The sequence below is a fragment of the Lynx canadensis genome, chromosome A1, assembly GCF_007474595.2.
Source record: "Lynx canadensis isolate LIC74 chromosome A1, mLynCan4.pri.v2, whole genome shotgun sequence".
Classification (NCBI taxonomy): domain Eukaryota; kingdom Metazoa; phylum Chordata; class Mammalia; order Carnivora; family Felidae; genus Lynx; species Lynx canadensis.
The window spans coordinates 100362004-100384579 of record NC_044303.2 but is presented as its reverse complement, the minus strand read 5'-3'; the positions used below and the strand labels follow the sequence as shown (position 1 = coordinate 100384579).

Genomic DNA, 22576 nt, shown 5'->3' with positions numbered 1-22576 from the left:
CAACAGAAAGAGATCAGCATTGTGAATGCAGACTTCTGCAAAAATGTTGCTTCCCCTAATTTTGCCTGAACCATCACCCAGAACCTTAATAGTTCAGAGTCACCCAGCTCTAGTCTCCACTGGAAACAGCCCTGGGGGGGATTCCATCCCAGGGGCCACGATAAAATGCCCCACGTGGCCCTCTAGAATGAGAATTATAATACAATTCACTCTATGGTAACAAAGGCATAAATATTCACATAACATTAGACAGCAGAGTCCAGTGTCTCTTTGTACCTCTGGTGAGGACCCTCAACCAGTGTGACTGGTTGTGAAATAATCTTATCAGATTTGGCATTCTCTACAGCTTTCCTGTCCACATGCCAAGCTTGTTCTCCCCTTTGCTCTTTGACTGTATTCTTTGTCTTGGCCTCTGCATGTTTTTATATCAGGTAGCGTCTTTACTGACTGTTTTCTTCAGAAAGTGCTCGTGGCTGACTGGCTCCATTTCTTGTTAAGGGAGTGCTGTGTACATGATAAGGGTTCCCTTCTCTCTTTTTAATGGTGTTGTCAGGACCACAACCAGTCTTCTCAAATAATTGGACCTTTCCTAGGTGGAAAGGTCACTACCAGTTCGGATTCTGAGCTGAAAAGCCATTTCTGTTTTGCACAGTGATTTCCTATTGCGAATTGTAGGGTATCAGATTATGCCACATTGGCATATGGATTATTTTGAGGTGAAGGCAACTGGGAAGAAGCAGATATAAGGGAAGCAATCTGCCCTCCCTCTATTTGCCTAAAAGCAGGACATAAATTTGTAAAGATGTCTCTCTTTTCCAAACCAGGAAGGGCAGAATTCATCAAAGACAACTCTAGACTCTTGTCAGCTCAGAGGCTAGCGTCAAGAGTAAGCTATGTAACATCACTAAATAGCCTCTATCTTCCATTAGTTTCCCCCATATATTTACCTTCCTATAGTTTGTTGCCTCTAAAAGCCTAAATCCCTTTTTCTTTGTCTTGTCACTTCACCACAAATTTATCATTCTTTTTTAAGTTTCTTTATAGATTTCAAACTCCGACCAGCCGGAGAGTTACTCATCACTGTCTTCTCGTGTGGATGTGGAATGTGCATGTTAATATACTTTGTTTTTTATCTTGTTAACCTATCTTTTGTCAGTGTATTTTGCAGTCCCCGTCACCGAGCCAAAAAAGGTAGAGACAATTTTTCCTCCCCTACAGAGCCCTAGCTCAAAAAGGATTCCCCAACATGCTGCACCAATGACACTTTCTGTGTAACCCCATTAAATGGCATCAATAGTTCACAGCCATTATGGGTTAGCCATTTAAAACCCAGTGTATATGTACTACATAAATATGAGAAAAGCAAAAACAAAATTTTGAATATACTGTACAAACAGCCCAAAACATTGGAGATACTGCCTGTAGTGCTCAGAAAAAAAGAGGTAGATTTGATTTTAATACAGAGGTGAGACTATTTTGTCAATAATTGAGTCATATTTGGAACTTCTCTACTGGTAGAAGAGGGTCACACCAGGAAAAGCACTGCAGTAACATGATGTAGTCACCCAAAATATGGGACATCCCCTCATGTTTTCTGGGCTGTGTGCTCCTTACAAAGAAGACCTACTCAGTAAATTAGCCTCAGAGGTGTTGCTTAATGCAGTGGTGAACAACCGTTGGTCTGCTTTATCCTTGTGTCCCCAGACCTTAGTTGTGGCCATATAATCTGCTGCTGAACCAGGTCTCCCTCAGTCCACATTGATGTGATTGACTATTTGAATCTAATTGTAGAAGTTTACATTTTCCTAGGTGCATTTCACCCCATTTGGTTTGATCACATTGTGATTCTTTAAAATGTATTTTGTTATCTCGATATTAAGAATTAATGTTAATGTTAGGTCTGAAGATGACATGATGATTATATTATTTTTTTTTTAATTTTTTTTTTCAATGTTTATTTATTTTTGGGACAGAGAGAGACAGAGCATGAACGGGGGAGGGGCAGAGTGAGAGGGAGACACAGAATCGGAAACAGGCTCCAAGCTCCGAGCCATCAGCCCGGAGCCTGACGCGGGGCTCGAACTCGCGGACCGCGAGATCGTAACCTGGCTGAAGTCGGACGCTTAACCGACTGCGCCACCCAGGCGCCCCTATTTTTGTTAAAAAAATTTTTTTTAATGTTTATTCTTGAGACAGAGAGAGACAGAGCATGAACGGGGGAGGGTCAGAGAGAGGGAGACAAAGAATCTGAAGCAGGCTCCAGGCTCTGAGCTGTCAGCCAGAGCCCGACACGGGGCTCAAACTCACCAGGAAGCCCTGATGATTTTATTATTAACTGCTATTTCTATTAAGATAATTACAGATTCATAGGCAGTTTTAAGAAATAATACAGAGATCCCTCCTGCCCTTGTCCAGTTTCTCCCAATGGCAACACTGTACAAAATTATACTATAATATCTCAACCAGAATATTGATATCGATACAATCCACTTTTATCTGTGTTCATCAACTACATGGGTGTGTATTAAGCTCTATACAATTTTACCACCTACGAGCATATGCACCTACAGCCAAGATACTGAACAGTTCCAACATTACATATGATCTCTCCTGTTACCAATTTATACCCACCTCTCTCTCTCCCACCATTCCCTCCAAGTCCCCATCTCTTACTCCTAGACATCACTAATCTGTCCTCCATTTCTATAATTTTTCATTTAAAAACGTTCTATAAACAGGATCAAGTCCAAGTGCCTGGGTGGCTCAGCCGGTTAAACATCCAACTTCAGCCAAGGTCATGATCTCAGGTTTGTGAGCTCAAGCCCCATGTTGGGCTCTGTGCTGACAGCTAGAGCCTGGAACTTGCTCTAGATTCTGTGTTTCCCTCTCTCTCTGACCCTCCCCTGCTTGCACTCTGTCTCTCTCTCTCTCTCTCAAAAATAAATAAACATTAGAATTTTTTTTTTTTTTTTTTTTTTTTTTTTTTAGAATGGGATCATGCTGAATGGAACCTTTTGGGGTTGGCTTTTTTCTCTCAGGGCAATTCCCTGCAGATCTATCTAAGTTGCTGTAGGTATCAATAATTAGCTGCTTTTAATGACTGAGTATGATTCTATGGTATGTAGGTACCATAATTTGTTTTACCTGTTCAAGAACATTTGGGGTCATTATAGTTTGGCTATTACAAATAAAGTTACTATGAACATTTGTGCATAAAATAACAATGTCATTTGAGCTGGTTCTTGAAAGAAGGAGAGGATTTAGATAGGAAGGGAAGACAGAAAGACATTTCCAGCTGACAAAGACAGAGGCATATGCAAAGGTGTAGGAATCTAAAACAGTACGATGTGCTTGAAGAATTGTGGGACTTTGGTTTGCGGCGGGAAGGACAGACATATGTATGGCATGTGTGAAGATTTCTGGAGGAAGCGTTTGAGTGTGTGTATGCCTATAAGCAGACGGGTATGTAATTAGGTGTGAGGAGATGTGTGTGTGTATGGGTGAGTGGGTACATGAGTGTGAGTGTGTAGATGAATATTAGCTGGTGGGGGTGTGAGGATGGGTGTCAGCAGATGGGTGGGATTGTACGTGGGTGGGAACGTGGCATCTGAGTGCAGGAACGTGGAGAGCTGATAGTGTGTGTATATGAGTGTGTAGATAGATATGAGTGAATGAGTGTGGGTTTGTACATGGGTACGAGTGAACGGATGTGGGTGTATGGATCAAGGAACGGATAGGTATGATGTGAGTGTAGAGACATATGTGAGTGTGTGAACGGATATGAATTGTTAAGTGTGGTATGTATATGAGAGCACATGTGCGTTTAGATGAGTATGAGTGGTTGGGAAGTGTGGATAGGTGTGAATGGATGGGTGTGTGTAAATGGTTGTATATATATGAGTTGGTAAATTAATGTGTGTGTGTGTGTGTGTGTGTGTGTGTGTGTGTGTGTATGTGTGTAGATGGGTAGTAAGACGTGGGTGAAAAGGCAGAGGGGAAAAATAATAACAGATTTAAGTAACAGGAAAGGTAATTTGAAAACAAATTATGAAAAGCACTATAGCTAATTTCAGGAAATCTGATTGCCTTATAGGAAATGAGAACCCTTTATAGATTTTCTTATAACACATGCAACACATGATTGAAAAAAGATCTTGAATAACGAAATCTGGAGAATATCAACACTTCATATCTAAGGACTACCCAAAGGAAGTTCTTTAGTTTCCTAAAAGGATTCATCACAGAATTTTCTCTAAAGCAAACATTTAGTAGGAAAACAGATCGCTTTGATTTACAGAATGTGATGTGCACCTAACATTTGAGACTATGTGTAATATACAAAGCCAGTTTTGTAGGTTTCCTCCAATTCTCAAAAAATCTGTTTAATGTTGTTTCAAATAGTTTCCTCCATGTCCCACCTTATGTTACTATGTAGCTGACATATGTCTAAATATTTCTGTTAAAATTCTGTGTGGCCTTGGATCTGGTCATTTAGATCTTAATTTTGCCACTATCACATCTGTGGAAAAAACTTCAAACTAACTGTGAAATCCACTGGTAAGGTCTTATTTGCTGAACAAAAGAAGAAAAAGTAGCTTATAGCAAAGACTCAAGAAATACTCTGTTAGTCTCCACTCCAAAGTACTTTCTGTGTACCCCTCCTATAAATTCAGACCCGGTTGAAATCTAGCTCCAAAATGCTTATCAGTTGTGGAATCTTGGGATATGTAACTTCTCAGTGTCTCAGTTACATCTTATGTTTAGTGGGATAATAACACCTTCCATAGTTATCGTGAGGATTAAAAGTAAGATAATGCTTAGCATGAAGTGTGGTAGGTGGTAAGTATGTTATCATAATTGTCACCATATGGCTTTAATGCCTGTCATCTTCTCCATATTTTCATAAACTCAGCATGTGAGAAAATGTAATTAGGAGACTAACTATAGATTTTTGAAATCATTCTCCTTTCGCTAAAATATTCTGAGGGATTCCAAAGTTTCTATTCTTCGGCCAACTCAAATCATATTGTGTTCACATTTTATTCAAAGACCTTCCAACCTGCAATCCTGCAAAGGAAAGCAATACTGAAAAGTCAATATAGGAGCACATTCTCTCCCGTTATCAGATCAAATCAGTATGAAATATGTGACTCGACTCCCCATCCCCAATCAGGGCAGATTGGAACAGAGCTGGGTGCTGGCCAAAAAGCTGCCAATCTGTAAGCCCACTGACAAGTCTATGAAATGGTGTGGTATGAAAAGAAGAACGGATCCAATCACATTCCCCTCTTGGGGAAAATAACAGTAATGGTTACTAAAGCAGAGAGGTCACTGAGAGAGAGTGACATATCACGACAAATTAATGATACCTAAGAGGAAGGCAGAATAAAGGGGACAGGGGTGACTGTGGGTGGAAGAGAGTAGAGTTGGGAACAGGCTGATGACAGGACACTCGGAGCTGACAGCACTACGTGGGCACAGAAGACACGTGACGTTCTTTAGTCTTTACATCTTACTCTACGTTTAGAGAATATCTGTGCTCCTGGAATGTCATGGTATTCCTATCGGATACAAGAAGCAGCTTGGCCGCCATGTCCCAAATTAGAAGTGAAAACTACATTCAGACGTTATCCCTGTCAATCATGTCAGGTATGAAAGGAAGCAGTCACCTCACAGGTGGAAAAGCGATGACGAGGTCTGGTTTGCCAAGCCCGACTGCGGACAGGCCTCTCTCTCCACCTTTCTTAAAAAGAGAAGCAGGCTGTAGTCTCTAGTTCTCCTCAGACTTTTCAACAATTCAAGAAAGAGACCAGATGAACGTCGAGCTGAACACCCAATGGGGAAATATCACTCTACCATGGGAGACTCAGCAGAAATCAAAAGAGCTTGGTTGAGAAGTTCCTTCGATTTTCCTCTAGAATTCTGAAACTTCATGAAAAATTGCCTACTAATTATTTTGGTGTCTGGGCCAGAGAACAGATTCTACTCAACTCTCTGGCTAGTAAGTCTCCTGGAACAGGTAGGTCTTGTGTTTCCTGCGGCCTAGTTGTTAGATTCTCCTGTATTTCCAAGCACATGTGTCCTTCTAATAAATGCACCACTGTCTCAGGGACTTGGATGTGGTAAGAAGGCATGCCTGGACCTGGATTTATTTAATAATTCATTCAGCGCAGAATGCTGCCTCTGGCAGTAGACTCCAGAACAGATATTTTGTGACATAATTTTTGTGTTCCCATCACCACCACCACCAATAACACATTATTCATTAGAGATATTTCAAAATAGCCTTACCCTTCCAGCCATGAATTAGGCTAATTTTTACCGTATGTTTACTTTGATTATGTATGGTTAAGATTTTATGTCAGTGGTACCTGGGTGGCTCAGTCGGTTAAGTGTCTGACTCTAGATTTCAGCTCAGGTCACAATCTCCGTTTTGTGAGTTCGAGCCCCATGGCAGGCTCTGTGCGAACAGTGCTGAGTCTGCTTGGAATTCTCTTTCTCGCTCACTCTCTCTCTGCCCCTCCCTAGCTTGAGCTCTGTTTCTCTCAAAATAAGTAAATTAAAAAAAAAAAAAAAAGATTTTACATCGGTGAACATAAAGAAAATCCTACTCCCGTCAGTCACTTAAAGAAATAGACGCATAACTTTTTATCAAAGTAAGAAGTCTGGAGGTCATCGGAGGCTCAACAAGACCGCTGATGGTCTTGGCTTTTCCCTCAAGGACAAAACTATTGCACTAGTCCTACAGTATTATTTAAATCATGTCATTCTCCTCTCTTCCTACAGAATGGATAGGCCAAGCGTAGGGTCCCCAGTCCTAGGGTCTAGGAGAGCTCTTTCCCTATATGGGTTTTCTGTGATGGCTGTGGTTACCCCAGCTCCCAGGAGAACTCCATCAGAGAACTCCATCAGCTTCCGTCCATGGGAGACCATTAAGAGACATCATGAAGACCCTCTTAGTCTCTCCTCTTTTCCCTTTCCTGACTTTGCATGCCCAGAAGTGCTCTCCAGAAAGGCTATTCCACTAAAAGACAAATTAGGCAAATTTGTCATGTGCCTTCTAAGCTTTTTATCTAAAAAGCTTTTCCCTTTTTCTCTGTCTTGAGAACTATGTTGTTACCCTGGATCTCAGGATGGGCAAGTGCAGCTGGGATGTACTTAGCCAAATCCCCATTTGCTTTCAGTGAGCTTTGGCAATTTCTCAGTGCTTTACTTACCACCCCCCACCACTGTTCTTCCTAGAAGTTTCCATTTAAATGGTTTAAGCTGGTTTTCATTTACTTGTTCATTCCATAGTGTTCCTAGTTTCCTGACTTTTCAAATACTAAGATCTTATAGACTACATTTATACAAAAACATAGAACAGGCTGACTTATCTCAAGATGCTATGGAGTCAATATTTGAAGATGCAGAGATTTAGAACCTGTCCTGTGTACATCATGCAGAATAATGACGATTTTAGGCTACGAATCTTGGTCCTTTTTGGTTAGTTATAAAATTCCAGTTATAAAATTAACATTGAAATAGATGCCATCACATTAAAGATAATTAAATTGTTGATGAATCACAAAAGACCTTATTTTATTTAGGAAAGCAATGGACAGTGTCCAGTTAAGTAATTTTAGCTGGAACAGTATTCCAACGCTACTTATCAATAAGCTTCTCCTGGGAGTCTCTGTTGAAAATTTATTTGGAAATTTCTTGTCCCCCAGAAATATGGTAATAGCTAAAATAATTAAACTCCGCTTGACATAGTATTTGACATAGGAAACAGGCTATGAAGAGGAAAATATGGTTTTAATTTTTGTTGATCAAAATGTCATGTGTTTCATATATAGGATGGTTCGCTTGGAACTGAGTAGGTAAAGCAATCCAAGATTTATCTTACTCTAATGTTGCATAATCATTTGGTATTTTTGAGGGAAAATGCCATGAAATGATTCAAATAATGTAAACTTTAATTTCTTATTACACATTTATGATTTTAAAATGATCCATAATGTAAATAGTTTTTCACAAATTAAATATACATATTTCTGTCCTTCCAATGAACATATATACTTGCTTAACAAGAGGTTGGAATTTTATTAGCTATATTTATTATCACGTCACTGAGCACTGTGCTTCCAAATGCTCACACACAAGAACATAGACACACACACACACACACACACACACGCACACACATCTCTACACATATTCTTTCTAGGTCAGAGAATATATTGAGAATCATTGTCAGAATCTTCACTTAGCAATGAATCCATGCCAGGATCCATCTAACACTTATTTGGTAATGATATGCTGGACTGTAACCAGGTCAGATGGTACTAATAAGGACAATTATTGGCTGGAAATTGAATTCTGACTCCATCTCCAATTGTTTATTTCTTCTCCCATCCTCATTACTTCTCAGTTTGTTCTTTGTTCATTTCACAGTAATTCTACTAAAATAACCTTTGATTGTATCTTTTGCATTGGAGGAAGTCCCAATGGTGGGGAGTTCAGGCTGAAATGATCACGAGGGTGTTTTCCTTTGCCCCAGCTCTCCAACTAGGTTCTCAATCTTAGTATGGACTTGCATGGGCTATAAGGGGTCGGGGAGAAGAGAGCAAGAGGAAGGGTAAAAGGCACAACCTTAGTAGACACTAGAACAACATTTAGCATTTCTTTATTCCCCGTATGATCGTCTAATAATGATTTGGCAGAAAAATAAACATCGTTTCCCACTCTGCTCATCTTCTTACACTTTCTGCTCACTTTCTCGCCTCCTATTCTCTCTCTCTGCCTTTTACATCTTCATGCACCTCCTTTCCTACATTCTTTTACATCAGTGTCACATCAAAGTTCTACCCCTTGGATACTGGATAACCCTTTGTGAGATTATATTAATTCACATGGAAACATTTCCACATCTCTCGTTGATATGGCTAGGTATTAAGTTCACTGCCAGACAGGTGAACGGATGTGCCTCAGTGGCAATGGGTCAGTAGTTGGTGAACAGTGGTAGTTGGTGAACAACCACCCTGTGCTTCTATTTTTCAGAACAGTCATATTCAACTCCTTAAATCACAAAACAGATCCTAAACCTCTCTAGATTGAATGTTCCATGGTTATCCCACTACTCTCAAGACAAATTCCAAACTCTTGGCCGTGAAGACTCTCTGTGACCTGATTGTTCTCGAAGTCTCTGATTGGTCTCTCTTTACTCTCTCCTGCCAGTGCTGGCTTTATCCACGCTCACCTTTCAGGTGCTCAAAGGATCCAAACTCCTTCTCACTCCAGGGTAGATTAGGGGAGGGATTGGAAAGGGGCATTGCACATCCTCTTGCAAATGTCTAGAATCTTCCCCCAGTTCTTTGTAAAGTTTTCTCACATTTTCTCTATTTACATATTGTCAATTCAAAGAGATCCTTCCTGAGGCACTTGGGTGGCTCAGTCAGGTAAGCATCAACTTCGGCTCAGGTCATTTGTTCAAGCCCCGCATCGGGCTCTCTGCTGTCAGTGCAGAGCCTGCTTCAGATCCTCTGTTCCCCTCTCTCTGCCCCTGCCTTGCTCACATGCTGTCTCTCTCTCTCGTTTAAAAATAAATAAACTTAAAAGAAAAACAGGGGTGCCTGGGTGGCTCAGTTGGTTAAGTGTCTAACTTTGGCTTAGGGCATGATCTTGTGATTTGGGAGTTCAAGCCCTGTATTGGGCTCTGTGCTGACAGCTCAGAGCCTGGAGCCTGCTTCAGATTCTGTGTCTCCTCTCTCTCTGCCCCTCCCCCACTCACCCTCTGTCCCCCCCCCCTCTCTCAAATATAAATAAACATTTTTAAAAATTTATGTAAAAACAAAACAAAAAACAAAGAGATCCTTCCTGACTACACCTTTTCCAATAATTTTTCTCTCTTTCTCAAACACACATACTGACACACACATGCGCACCCCCCTACATGCAGAGATACACATGAGCACATACATGCATATACATACACACAGAATACACACGCATGCACACGTGTACCTCTGCCCCCATCTTCGACACAGATACCACCATAGTGACATTGTTCTTTATTTTCTTCACAGCACTTACTATATTTTGGTCTCATTTACTTGTATAGTATTTGTCTCCTTCACTTGAATGTAAACTCTAAGACATTAGGGACTTGTTTTCTCCCTACACAGTTATATTCCTAGCGCTAGGCACATAGTAGGTGCCAACCAAATAAACTGAATGCTGAACGGGCTGAATGAAATTAGCTTGATTTTATATTAAAACTTTAAAATAAAATTTTAAACAGAAACAAACCTATTTAAATAGAGGGGTGAAAATACAATTAACAGGAACTCTGGAAAGGAAGGGCTAACAGCCAGCTTTGTGGTATTTTCTCAAGTCTTGGAGACACCTGGGCCTCTAAACCTTGTTCCTTGTAATCCTCAAGGAATTAGGAATTGGTATTCTAGCTTTAGAAGTATAACTCTACCGAATCCAAGGGAAATGTGAATCCAGCCAAGGACTATGTACTGGACCAAGCCCTCATGGCAAAGACTATTTCTTAACTAATGAGCAACAACATCGATGGCTCGGATCTTCCCCCAAGAATGGAGATAGACAGATACATAAATAGATAGATAGATAGATAGATAGATAGACAGAGCTGATATATGACTAGCGAGATCAGGTACTGGGTGCTGTATGATTAGGCAGAAAGCTGAAGAAAGATCCGACAATTTGGCTTTCCTGAGCTGAGCTCATTTATATGTGGTCTCTCTTGATCACATGCATTCTGAGTGCAGATGACTTTCAAACTTTAATTATTCTCCTTGGAAGTCATATTTCTTTAGAAGAGAATTACAGACTATGGGGCACTCAGAGGAAGAAAATTTCCAAAGCCAACTGTTTAAAAGCCAGAGGCCTTTAAAGGCCAATGTATGAAATTGGAAGGTATTTCATCAGAAATGAAGATTAGACAAGGGTCAGAAAACTACAGCTCACTAGCCAAATTTGGTCAGCTGTCTACTTCTTTTTGTAAATAAGGGTTTACTGGACCAGAGTCATGCTTATTCATTTACGTGTTTAACTTTGGCTCTGTTTGCCCCACAACTGCAGAGCATATGGCCTAAAAGGCCTAAATTATTTACTATCTGGGCATTTAATAGGAAAACTTTGAGCACTCCTGAATTAGAGCATACAAATGAGACTCCATTTTATTTTAACAGTGAAACATCCAACCATGAATCAGTGTGAATTCACAAAAGAGCACTCAGTGCAGCCAGAACTCTACCAAGTTCTGCTTGTGTAGGACTGCATCAGACTCCTTGTAGCATCTTCTCTCAAAAAAAACCTCTCGCCCACACTGCACTCTGGACGTTCTATTTGCAGCTTGCCATCGCTTTCCACCTCTCAAGAGATTGCTTCCCGTATATTCTCCCTCCCTGCTGCCCCAACATGGTGTGTGTTATGTGTAGTGCCATACTTGTATGCTATGATATTTAGGAAATGCTGCTGTGTTTTTAAGACTCCACAGGAGGGTCGCCTGGGTGGATCAGTTGGTTGGGTGACCGACTTCGGCTCAGGTCATGATCTCACAGCTCATGAGTTCGAGCCCCACGTTGGGCTCTGTGCTGACAGCTCAGAACCTGGAGCCTGCTTCGGATTCTGTGTCTCCCTCTCTCTGTCTGTCCCTTGCTCACAGACTGTCTCTCTCTGACTCTCACGAAAATAAACATCAAAAAAAAAAAAAAAAAAAGACCCCACAGGAATCATCACCTGCTTCCTCAGGAAGGGTGTTCTGGAACTGTTTGCATTCTTCACTACTTACAGTTTTGTTTTGTTTTGCTTTGTTTTTTAGAATTGCATATATTCTTGAAAATCTTTCACTCACCAGAGAAGCTGGGGAAATTATTTAGACGATATTACATAGAGCTGTATTAAGGTCCAGTCTGCAAAGAAATTTCTCTTAGAAATCATATATGAAATTCTAATTCTAAAATAAGCTGAAAAATGCAAATGACAGAAATGAGAGCTTACAATCTGAGGCTCAGAGGAATGGATATATTTTGACAGTGACAGCACATCTGGAAAACCTGAGGAAATGATGTACCTTTGTAAACACTTGAGTGTTGATACTTTTCTGTCAATTCATAGGAATGTATGAAGACATTTAGTCTGATGTTTATTTTACCAAGGATTTTTTTCTCTGTAATTATAATTATAAATATGCTGTTAAATAGGCAATAGAGTGGAGATTATAAATAATGCTTCCTTGCAAAACTTATGAACTTATGAAATATTCTCCTTCCATCTTTTCTTGTCCAAAACAGTGCCTGGAATATAGTAGACACTCAACAAATTATTGAATGAATGAAAATTAAGGTCATGTATCATTTGGTATAAATGCATTGGAAAAAAAATCTATATTTGTCTGGGATTATCATTCTTGAATACATTTCTGACTGGATATTTTTTGGTGTTTTTTTTTGTTAAAGAATCACTTAAAATCAGATTATTTCCAAGGGAAACGTTTGTACAGCATGCAAGAAAAAAATGTCTAACCTAATTCAAACTCCTGTGCATAGTTCCACTGGCAAGAAGTCATGGAAGGACTCCACTTGTATATTTGTTTTTAGTATGTGCTGCACTACTTATAAGCCAAGAGGAGCTGGCTTATTAAAAATTAACAATGCCAATAAAGACAGATAAATGGGCTCATGTAACAGAAGAGAGTCAATAAATATATGGTTGGTTCACATATGCAGTCAATTGATTTTTGACAAAGATGCTAAGGCAATTTATGGAGGGAGGAAAATCTTTTAAACAAAAGGTGGTGGAACATTTGGATACATGTCAGGGAAAAGCTAATATCAGCTCTTTACTTTTACCACACATGAAACTTAAATCAAAATGGCTCAGAGAACTAAATATAAAAATTATAATATATGAAACGTACAAGTATAAAAGCTATAAAGCCTCTAGAAGAAAGCAATTAGGAGAATATCTTCATGACCTTGATAGATACAAAGATTTCTTAGACAAAACATAGAAGAGCACTAAACTTAAAAGAAACAGCATTCAAAGTTTTCTTTCATATAAATTAGAAACTTCTGCTCTTTAAAAACCACCATTAAGAAAGTTAAAAGCCAAGCTACAGATTGGAAAGAAATGTTTATGAGACATATATGTGAAAAGGATTTATATCACATATATATGATATATATACACACACATACATAACATATGTACATGTATCTATGAACAAATTTATATCACATATATATGATATATATACACACACATACATAATATATGTACATGTATCTATAAACAAATTTCAAACAACCCAATTTTTAAAAATGGGCGAAAGCTTTGAACAAACTCTGCACAACAGAAAAAGTATAAATAGTCCATACATTCATGAAGTAAATTCAACATCATTAACTGTCAGTCATTAGCAAATTGCAAACTAAAACCAGAAATACTACACTATAGGATGGCTAAAATTAGAAAGGTTGCTAAGACTAAGTGTTAGTGTTAGTGGTAAACGGAAATACCAGAACTCCCTTACATGCTTGGGAGGGCTTGTGAAATACATAAAGACTCTGGAGAACAGTTTGGCAGAATCTCACAAAGTTGAGCCTACACCTACTTACTGACATGGACATTTGTCCCTAAATAATTACCCAAAAGAAGTGAAAACATATGTCCACAAAAGACATGTACAAATGCTTAAAGCAGCTTCTGCTCTTAATGGTGAAAAATTTAAGAAACCACACAAGTGTACGTCGACAGGTAAGCAAGTAAACAAATTATGGAATATTCACACAGCAGAGTATTACCCTGCAATATTACCCTATAATATTACCCTAAACTATTACATGAAACCCTAGAACGGGCAAAGCTGATCTGCAAGTGGCAGAAAATAGATTGGTGATTGCTCGCAGGTAGATAGATGGGTGGGTGGAGACTGCACTACAAACATTAATGGACGTGTTCTCATACTGATATAATTGGTGGGTGGATGGATGTAATCATTTGTCACAACTCCTCAAACTGTGTACTTAAAATGTGCACATATTACTGGATGTGAGTTACACATTGGTAAAGATGGTATAAACAAGAAAGGAAGTCTCTAAAAGGAACAAAGAATGCGAACTTAATAAAAGCAAAATACCAGTCTCCAACCAAGCTCACATAAAAATGCTCAGCTTCATTAGTCGGGGAAACGCAAATGATAACCACAGCGACATATCATTTCCCCATTATAAAATTAAACATACATCTACTTCAATTTCTATCCTAGGTCTGAACCTAAGAAACAGGAGAATATATGTCTACCAAAACACTTGTGCGAGAATGGATATAGCAACTTTAGTTATAGGAAACCCAAGCTAGAAATAAGCCAAATATTAACGAATAGGAGAATAGGTAAACAAATGCGGAATAATCCTATAATGTATTAACACTCCCCTATAAAAAGAATTGAACCAGTAATATACATAGAAATATGAGATGATCTCAAAAACATTCCGCTGAGTCTAAGAAGTTAGATTCAAGAATACACACTGTGTGAGTCTATTCATATGAAGTTCATGGACAGCCAAATCATTCTCTAGTGATAGATATCAGAACATGGGTGCTCACAGAAAGATGACTGACTGGAAAGGATATGAAGAAACTTTCTGGGGGATAGAAATGTCCTATTTCTTGATTAAGGTGATGGTTTACATGGTTATATATATATATTTGTTGAACCCACTGACTTTGGAACTTGAATTTAAGAACTTCAGATTAGTTACATTTCTCCATGTACATTTCATCTCAATAAAAAAATCTGCCAAATCAGTTGAGAAACTATAGCCTTTATCACCCCTTTTTCTTTCAAGGATAATTTGGTTAATACACATATAATCCTAGATTAACATAAAACGTATTTTTTCTACCTTTCTTTGAAGAAAATTATTTTTAAATAATTACAGGTTTAAATACTATTATTGCTTCCATTGGAATTTGGTTCTCTTTTAGCCACTAAAATCTGTAATCCATAGCCAGCATCATCCAATAAAGTAAAATGATATTTGTTATTTTGTGTAGCAGTACTTGTTTTTTTTTTATTCAATGATTATTTTATTTTAGATTCCTTTTCTCTAGTGAGAAAGCATTTGCTTTTTCACTAGAGAATAACAGTGAGTATAACAGTGAGACAGAAGTGGAGATCAGGATTACCTAAAATAAGAATCTATTATTAGTTGAAAGGTATGGTTGGAGACTGATTGATTTGTTAGACAACAGAGAAAAAGCATGCCTTCCCAGAGAGAGCCTCACCTTGTAATATTCGTTTTCACCTTTCTACTGCAGCTTTTAGCATGGCCAGCTGAGCCCCTCAGGGAGGGGGCTGGTGGAAAAGGGCAGAATTAGCTCCAGGATTCACATTCCCTCTTGCAAGAATTCTTACAGTGTGTGCGGCTGCTTGAAAGGGGAGCCCCAGCCTTTGTCGCCTAGAGGTATCCTGGTAACCTGTCAACAAAAGGGATAAGACTGAGTTCTCTAGTAACGAATTGGAAAGATCCACAACAAGGGGTGAAGGAACTTGGAAACCAACAGTAAAATAGGTATGGATTTCAGCTTTCTTTTAAGGTGACTCCAGGAACTTTACCAATGGACTAAGCATCCAACAAGGAGAGAGGTGCATGAATTGAAGCCACAAGGCTCTTCTTAGAGTGGGAATGGAGTGGAAACTTTTTTTTCCCAAGGAGGAAGAAACAAAATTTACTGATTATCTTACTGACCTTTTCTAAGGTCTTTAAAAAGCATCATGTATACTGAGGAAGCTTGGACTCTTAAAGACAGAGATGTATATTCTCCAAATATGGCTCTCAAAGAGTACATGTAGAAGGACATATAAGATGTAGAAGTTATGGGTAGTTTATTTTCTAATGTGTCCTAAGTTATAGCGAACAACTTTTTTTTTTTAATTTTTTTTCAATGTTTATTTATTTTTTTTTGGGACAGAGAGAGACAGAGCATGAACGGGGGAGGGGCAGAGAGAGAGGGAGACACAGAATCGGAAACAGGCTCCAGGCTCTGAGCCATCAGCCCAGAGCCTGACGCGGGCTTGAACTCACGGACCGCGAGATCGTGACCTGGCTGAAGTCGGACCCTTAACCGACTGCGCCACCCAGGCACCCCACAACTTTATTTTTTTAATGTTTATTTATTTTTGAGAGAGAGAGAGAGAGAGAGAGAGAGACAATGAGTGAGGGAGCGCAGAGAGAGAGAGGGAGAGAGAGAATCCCAAGCAGACTTCATGCTGTGAGGGCAGAGCCCAACACTGGGCTCGAACTCACAAACCGTGAGATCGTGACCTGAACTGAAATCAAGAGTTAGACACTTAAGCAGCTGAGTTACCCAGATGCCACTATAGCAAACAACTTTAAAAACCTTTTAGAATGTATCTGAAAGAATTATTTGTTTAAGCCCCGTATTTAAAAATACTCTGAGACATTAAGCTAATTGTGGTACATTCCTACGATGAAATAGTCTGTACGCACTAAAACTCAGGAGGTAAAACAGTTTATAAACACGGGAAAGGCTGCTGTATATTTTTGAAAAGAGAAGCTGCAAAACAGAAGAAATACTACAACCTCATCAAACTCTGTGTGTGCATGTGTGTGCACAGTCACATGCTTGACTCAAAGAACAGACACCCAAATGTTAACTGTAACAGTTACTGGATAATGATGTTGGAAATATTCTGCTAAACGTTCCTTTGAAAGGGCGGGCCTACCCCGGCTGACTCCATCTTGTTCTGTGTCCTTCACCTTGACCACACCTCCTCCCCTTGAGTAACAGCCCCCCTCACCTGCCTAACAGGACTCGGACCCTTCCCCAGCCAATCAGCTGAAGCCACAGCCATTACCTCACCAACTACCCCTAGGCCCCAATAAAACCTTTGTCCTTTTGAAACTCGCTCTCTCTCCCTGGTATCTCACCACTGCGTCGGTGCAGGTAGGGGATTGAGCTCGAGCTAGCTCGAATAAAGGCTCTTTTGCTTTTGCATTGGACTCGGCTCCCTGGCAGTATTTGGGGATCACGAATTCTGGGCATAACACCTTAAGTGTAGGAGTTGGGGGGAAAACCCTAACCTCTAAGATTCTAAAACACTCTCCCTTACCCCCAGATAACTGAAATAAAATATATAGGTAATCCACAGGACTGTGAATTCTGTTGAAGTGACTTCATACCACATCTAAAGACCCTGCTGGATAATGCAGTCCCACATTCTAACATCTATAATGCTCTAAAGATGAATATATATATATTCATATATATGTATCTACACACACACACATACACACACACACACACACACACATATATATACACACACACACATACTCTACAGAGATTTAATGATATTTCAATTATACTATCACATAAAACTTCATACCACATCTAAAGACCCTGTGGATAATGAAGTTCCACATTCTAACAACTATAATGCTCTAAAGATGAATATATATACACACATATATATACATTCATATATATACATATATATTCATATATGTTCATATTTATGTATCTACAAATACATATACACACACACATACTCTACAGAGATTTAATGCTATTTCAATTATACTATCACATAAAATAATTCCAACTGGGATGTTTTTCTTCTGAAACCTTCCATAAAATGCCACAGATAAGTGATAAAGCATGCCTAAAAGGACTTAAGAGCTGCTCTAAGAGTGAGAGAAAGAAAACTTAGTTTTACTAATTTATTGAAAGTTTATTTACTTATTTTGAGACAGACAGAGCATGGAAGAGGGACAGAGAGAGAGGGAGACAGAGGATCCCAAGCAGACTCCAGGCTGTCAGTGCAGAGCCCAACCCAGGGCTCGATCTCATGAACTATAAGATCAAGACCTGAGCTGAAACCAACAGTCAGTTGCTTACCTGACTGAGCCACCCAGGCGCCCCAAGAAAACTTGGTTTTACATTGGCTTTTTCCTAATTTGTAGGTCCCTAGTTAACCTATTTTGTACTTTACTCAAACTCCATGTTTTCCCGGCCCTATTGTGAGCTCAATGAGATATTTCTAAAGAAATTGCCCAATAAATAAACACCGTCCCAAATGCACACACAGGATCCCATTCAGTGGCCAGGTATTTGGGCCAGATGGCAGGAGAACAGATGGGAAACGCTGGCCTAGGGCAGGACAGCCCCGGGAAAACATGGAGAGCAGATACTGCCATGCTTAAATAGGGCAAAGAGTTCTTGATCTGGACTGGAGACACTGCTCTCCTGAGGACCGGAGACAACAGCTTCCCCAGCAGTGGGCACATGTGTTAGCTGGGCAGCTAACAGCGTTCACAGCCCTCTCTGCCCCGGTGGGGTTGTGAGCTGCTAGCTGCTTTTCTGTATTTATCAGAGCTGCTCCTGAAACTGGCCTCGGAGGAGACTTTGTTTTCTTGCAAATTCTGGACCCATTTGAAATTCATGGGTTTATAGTTTCAGCTTAAACCGAACTTCCTGGTGTTCAAATCTATTTCATCTTGGCAAAACAGGCCTTCCCAGTCTCTCTGTCTCTCTCTTTCTCTGCCTTTTAAAGGGACCAACACTTTTAAGCAGCTTACACTTCAACAACAACAACAACAACAAAACCAAGCTCAAAGGGCATCTTGGACATCAAATAGCTCTTACAACACAACCTTTTGATGACTAGAGTGTAAATGAAGCAGAAACATATGGATTCCATTTCCCATAAATCACCCATGGTCCTTAAAAAAAAAAAAAAATCAAGGGAGAATGTACTCAGCACGACGTAGTCTGTTTGCTCGAACCTAAAACATCTGAAGAATACTTGGAGGCTGATGAATCCAAAATATTTACTCATCCCTATTTATAACATCAGGGAGGAAAGCCCTTGATTCGTGGCAACAGCTAAAGTGCTCACATGTGCAGAGTGGACAAAGAGCACCGAGCGTAAGCTTCAAGGTAACTGGGTTCATTTTCTTTTCCCTCTCCAGATACTCAACTCAACATCAGATCAAAGACATTGAAGCCCTTACTTACACAGGCTTAGTGTGGCTTGGTATTGTGTGAGTTCTTCTCACCTTAAACAGTTGAGAGTTATTTCAAACTATTTGCTGTCGAGTCATGTTGGTGTCACCGTAGGATGACGCCAGGCTCCACCCATAATCTAGATCTGACCCCTTGTGGCAACAGCCCCACCACAAGGAATTCTGGCTTATGTTCCCTTCATAAAATCACAGCTGTTGTGCCTGCACAAGCCCCTGATGTTTTCATTAAAGGAATAAATCATGGGTGATTTTTATGGAGGAGAAATATCGCTCCTTGCCGGCATCTCTGATGGTCCTGATGTCCCTTTGTTGACACAAAGTCCCAGTCTTACACTGAAAGCTACCTATAATGCTTTTGAATACTTCATTCTTGGAACTGGACAGGGGGGCTACATTATGCATGCAAGATTTTTTTTTTTTTTAATGACAGCAGCAGGAGCTCAAATGGGACATTTGTGAAGTTTGGCAAAATAGGGCCACTGGGTATCTTGTTCTTTTCTATCCAGTCATTGTTGACTTTCTGCCTAACTCAAAAATAGCACATGCCCCTCATCTCAAACCCTTCAACAACCCCACAAGGTAAATCACTGGTTTCCTTGTTTTACAGGTGAGGAAAAGGGTTTAGAAGCTTTAAGTGACTTGCCCTTAGCTGCAGGCTAATCCAAAACAAACCTGAGAATGAAATTGTATGTCTTTCTGGTGCTCGATGATTCCTTTTCCACTGCCTCCTTCAAGACCTGGCGGCCAGAAAGCCATAGAGTATAGGCTGACCTCAAAAGGCAGAGTTGCTTTCCAAGATATGCCTACTGTCATCAGAAAAGACTCTGCGTAAGTTGAGTTTTACATACTGCATTGACTTTGAAAAGGTCTACATTTAAACATTTGCAGAAAGTGTCCTGTGGTAGATTAGAAAGAAAGGGTGGGGGATGTGCTTTAAATATAGACTTTTAAGACTAAAAAAAAAAAAAAAAAAAAAAAAGCGTATTTGACGCACCGGAGTCTTGCCCAACACATCTTAAATTCCTGAGGGCTCTTTGCCCCCGACAGTGTTGCTTACCCTTGTTTTCATTATTGTTCTCTCTCCAAGTCTTTATATATATATTTTTTGCTAATTACCCCCCAAGTAGGAAATTTTAATACCACAGATAAACTTTATGTCTGATTATGTATTATGCCCCCTTGGTAGACCATAAACCAATATATTATCTAAAATTATGTCACCCCCAAAGCCAATTTATACCGCCTCTGTGGAATGCATGCTTGAGGGACATACATCCAAGGAAATGACAGTGTTGGCCTCTGGTAATCTATGGTCAAGCTGATACACAGAAAAAGAGACCAAGAGGACACAGAAACCATGGAAACCTTCCCAAACTTCCAAAACAAAAAGCACAGCAAATCATCCTTCAACTGTGTTCAAGAGAAAAGTGGATTTGTTTGCGAAGGCCAACGAGGGTATGGTATTTTCTGTGCACTTGAGCGGTTTATCATAGAACCAGAACTCTTGGAGCTGAAGTGGGCTTTAAAATAGCCTTCAGTTCTGCCAACTGTCTTCAGGCAAAAATACATAATTGGTCTGACTTTTTTAAATGGATGAGGCAGAGGACATTAACTTATTTATTTATGTGTCACAGATTTCAAACTCAGACTCCGAGAATAAAAAAAAAAAAAAAGGTCCAAGGACTCTCTTGCTTTATCCTTGGCATAATAAAAAACATTTCCAGGGGTGGAGAGAAGGCTTTCTTTCTTTTGATCTCCCTTCCTATGGATGGGGGATTTTTTTTTCAGTACTCTATCTAAGTGTCCACTGATATAGTAAAATATTTTGGATATACTGTGTTGTAAATCCTCCTCTTGCAGACGCCTGAGATGCAAGGTTTTAAATATATGCTGTGAATCGGGACAACTCTTCACAAATTCTGGCTCTCCAAGCTATTCTGGCACATCTGTTCATCTTGCTTCTTTTTCTCTTTTTCAACACCCACTAAACTCAGCCAAATGCAGAACGTGTACATAGCAGGTTCCCAGCAAATTTTTACCCACTAAGCTGGGCACCCACCTTTTGTGTTGCTGAAAATGATGATGTGGCTTGCTTAAAGATAATGCAAAGTTACAAGATGTTAAGACCAGATTAATCCTTAAAGTTTTCTACTTACTGTACTATAAACATTTTGAAATAATTTTGCCTCTCTTTTCAGAGAATGGGCAGAGGTCCAATGCCTTATGGCATGCAAGCAATAAATGTTTAATAAATACTTAATCACCAGTTTATTGCCCACAGATTTCCAAAGCTGGTTTAAATTAGAGTGTTCATGGCTGATAACAGTCTAATATTTTACCTTTCCATGGGCATTTTATGAAGGGCATTTTAGTCTCTTAATTGAAAACAGTAAGTTATAAAGGGGATTCCCTCTTATTCTTTCCATAGATGTCAGAGAGAGAGAGAGAAGTATTTCTTCCCTGGTAGCTGGCTTCCCTGGTTAGTCCTATCTCTCTAGCACCTTTGATTTCTTCCATTCTACTGTCTTCTTCCCCTCAGACTTCAGAGAGGTAATAAGCCATGCACGCACACTCTTCTTGATAAAGAGTGGTCCAAGTCAATGCCTCCCTTCTCATAGCATCCTTCCGTTTTTATGCCTTCATGGCCAATCATTTGGTTTCTATCCCTTCCTCTCCCTGAAGCATCTTCTTAGCACATCATCAGTGGCATCCCAATGAACTCATCTAAGGGTTTTTCCACTTTCCGTCACCCTCAGTCACATTGACGTATTTAACATGGTCACCTTCCCACCCGTTAGAAATTCTCTCCTCTTAACCACCCTACTGATTACAAAAAAAAGTACACATTCCTCAGACTAACTTTAAGATGTGATGAATATAAATATAATCCAGTAAAGAGGTGAAGAGCCCAAAGCCTCACTCACAGCCCACAGTTCCTGGTGTGAGGTTGTGGGTCACCACCCTGGACGAGTCGACAGAGACATGGTAGCCAGGCAGCTGGCATAAGGAACACTATATTCTGAGACCTAGAAAGAAAGAAGAGAGGTACCTCTTGTTGTGTGCCACATCTTGTGCCTGGTAATAGTTGTCCCTCTGCTATGATAGGATGCAGTTTTCTGTCCCTCTTCACTCCTCGATTTCCTGCAGATCTGTGCTAAGACAGAAACTTGGGTAGAATGATAATTCATGAAAGCTTTATCAAGGAATAGGTCAATGTCAGGAAGACCAACTTTGTTTGCCCTGCAGAGGCTCATCACGGTACAGGCAGACCATCCCTTCAGACCAACCCGTAAGCTTTCAGAGTACAGCAGACCATGTCCCCCGTACCCTAGCAAGGTACATAATGAAGACAGATTGAGGGTACAATGTAAGGGGCACCAGGAAAAGACAACATTGTCCAGACACCAACACTAGTCTGGCTATATGAACCAAAATAAAACTTGAGAGAAAACTCACTCTCTGAATCGGTACTTCTCAATGGGGGATGATTCCTCCTGGTACCTCAGGGA

General features: G+C 39.8%; 1 protein-coding gene across 1 annotated transcript in view; it reads right to left on the bottom strand.

Moving 5' to 3' along the window:
• Nucleotides 1-15460, bottom strand: part of LOC115514980 (zinc finger protein 474-like) — a 61339-nt gene extending 45879 nt beyond the window's left edge. Inside the window, exon 1 of the mRNA XM_030317102.1 lies at nt 15304-15460. The gene's annotated coding sequence lies outside the window, so the exon portion shown is untranslated. The remainder of the gene's footprint in view (nt 1-15303) is intronic.
• Between the last annotated feature and the right edge of the window lie 7116 nt (nt 15461-22576).